We start from the raw sequence: 2,690 nt of genomic DNA on the forward strand, positions 1-2,690 counted from the left end.
AAAAACTTTACTTATGTTGATAAACGTTATCACTAGCAGCAGATCAAATCTGATGACTTCATCCACTTGGCAATGAACATATTGGGAAGAAAGATATCTAGTTTTATATATTTATATATATATACCAAAAACACACATGTAGTACAGTAAAAGTCATATCTATAATGGTGTACACAGGAACCTTCCTTTTTAGAACTCCAAATAATAATCTGATAAAAAAAATCCAGTACAGAAAGTCTTAAAATGTAGGAAAATTTACATAGGTTTTGACAAGACAAACATTTATATTTTAGATGCGACCCACCCTACTACCTTTCAGGCTGAAAACTTTCAGAAACGAAGCAGCTGTTAAACAATGTTGCTCTGCCCATTACATGTACGTGTAAAGAGTAGAGCTTAATGCCTGGATCTGGCAAAGCTTTTACATGAGTTGACAAATTGTTGAAATTAGAGTCGTCAGGATTGTTTACTTTGTGGAAGGGTTGCTCTCCTTGTTTATCTGTGTGGTTTCATAGTTAAGAGGAAAAAGCTGTTTTGTTAATACCGCTTTCCCTACTTCTACTAGTTCCTCCTCCTAAGTGCATTCTGTTGCTGCCTGTATCAAAACGGGCAACAGGATTGGATTACTTTGGGAACAGGAGGTTGTGATGGCTGGCTCTGGGTAACAGGTGGTTGTGATAGCCGACTCTTGGAGACACGTTGAAGTCTCTTTCTGGTTTTGACAAAGATGCAATCAGGGGCTTCCTCCTCCAAAATGACTTGCAGCCTGTTGCACATAGTCAAAACACTGCCAAAAGGGAGAAAAAAAGAAAATAATCAATATGAGAAAGAGAAAGGAGACAACAACTTTTACTAAAGCATCATTTAGGACAATTTACCAAGTTGTACATAACAAATTGCTCACAAATTTGAGTGCAACTTGCATGAAGAGCATTGCAAAATTAAGACAGTTGCAGGGATGGCCAGATCTCAAAATCTTAACTTGCCAGACAGGTGAGTCATTTCAAGAAAGTCCAGTCCACCAAAAAGAATTGCTTGCCGGGTACAAACCACAGTTGCTATAACTGCATTGTTTATATAACGTTTTGAAACTAGAGTATACAACCAGAAGTGTTGCATTTGACGAGAATTTTCACTAGCCAACCAGGCGAGTTGCCAAGCGGTTTTAACTAGCACAGCGGATTTTTTGTACTCGCCCCTGGCCATTAGTCAGATGATTTGATCATCCCTGAATTTAGAAAGTCGGTTCAGTCATTGCTGATTAACTGTATCACTATCAGTATCACTGCACTTTTCAAAAATTATATGTATATGACAGCGACAGGCATAATTTTAGTGTGTATTAATACTAGTATGCTGGTTTTTCAGATTTTGACACATTCCCTGTTCACTGAAACCAAAATGTTGTTAGGCTGCACTGCGCGCCATCTTGCAATTCAACTTGAACCATTCTCTTTTTCAAAAGTAAAGTGCAAATATGACTTATTTAAAAAAGTAGAGAGGTTTCCTACCTGTAAGCCTTTCCTCCTTAAAACTCGTTGACGAGGCGATGCATGAGGTCGAGGCAGGCAGGCAGCCGGCGATGAAGACGCTTGGCCACAGGAATCGCCCATCTTGCTGCCTTTCAATCCAGTTGTGATGATGAATGGATCAGGATAAAGCACCCCTTTCACATACAACTTCTGCTTGTACTCCCGAAGAAGCACCCTCTCTGCATTTTCTGCTTCACGGTCGACAGGAATCCCATCTCCCAAGTTCCAAAGCAGGAAAAGCTCTAAAACAAAAAGGCCTTGAGATCAAATCACAGTTTTTCGCACCTGGAAGGCATTCTTTTCCCCCCCTCATCACCATTTTGTATGTAAACGTACAAAATACTCACTGACTCAGCCTGAGGTAAGCTTAGCAGCTATACAAACGGGCAGTGGCAACTTAGTATGCATGTTTGTTGTTTCTTATCTTACCCACAGTGACACGTCAGATTGAAAATGGAAAACTTTTGCATACACTATCGCAACAAATTACATGTAGCCTATGCATCACGAATCGGAATATAGTTATGCTTCATAGTAAGTTAGATTCCGTGGACAGATCAACGGCACTTATTCAAGTTTTTGACTTTAATCAACTGAAAAGTTAAGCGTATCTGAAGAGAGAGCACTTACTAAGTTACTGTTAGTGTTAGATTTACAACTTACAGGGCGGAAAACCGGTCTTGGGAATGAACAACACATCGCATCATTGCAAAGAGTAAATAACGAAAGAAATAAAACTTACCTAGCTACAAGTTCCTCGTGTGCACCTTCCACACTCGTTTTCCGTACACACGACAAGGTTTTCGATGCTTCAGTGCTCCACAGTCGCACCTTCTGGATGGAAATCTCGCTCAAATCGCACATGTTTCAAGTTGCTGAGAAGCTAGCACGACGCGTTGTTTACTCGAAAAAAATGCTACGCATGCGCACTGTCGCAATGGCCGCGGAACTGTTTAGTGGTGTATTATGATAGTGCGTAAACAGCAAACAGTAGATCTACAATCAAAGAGAGGATCGAGTCTGGAATGAAACGCGATACAGATCTAGCATTCAAAAACTGTCTTTCACGTTCAAGGAAGTTGTTGCAAAGTACTTAAGACTTACTAAATTGTACAGACAAAACCATGACAGTGCATGTTTTGAATCTGAGGAAAAAAT

General features: G+C 40.0%; 1 long non-coding RNA gene across 1 annotated transcript; it reads right to left on the reverse strand.

The window, feature by feature from the left end:
• Window positions 1–772: 772 nt before the first annotated feature.
• On the reverse strand, window positions 773–2,469 carry LOC138954678 (uncharacterized). Its single transcript, XR_011451933.1, has 3 exons — window positions 2,275–2,469; window positions 1,512–1,774; window positions 773–787 (listed from the first exon to the last, which is right to left on the reverse strand). It is a non-coding gene; the product is annotated as an uncharacterized lncRNA (long non-coding RNA).
• Between the last annotated feature and the right edge of the window lie 221 nt (window positions 2,470–2,690).

Source organism: Littorina saxatilis, unplaced genomic scaffold (assembly GCF_037325665.1).
Source record: "Littorina saxatilis isolate snail1 unplaced genomic scaffold, US_GU_Lsax_2.0 scaffold_1869, whole genome shotgun sequence".
NCBI lineage: Eukaryota > Metazoa > Mollusca > Gastropoda > Littorinimorpha > Littorinidae > Littorina > Littorina saxatilis.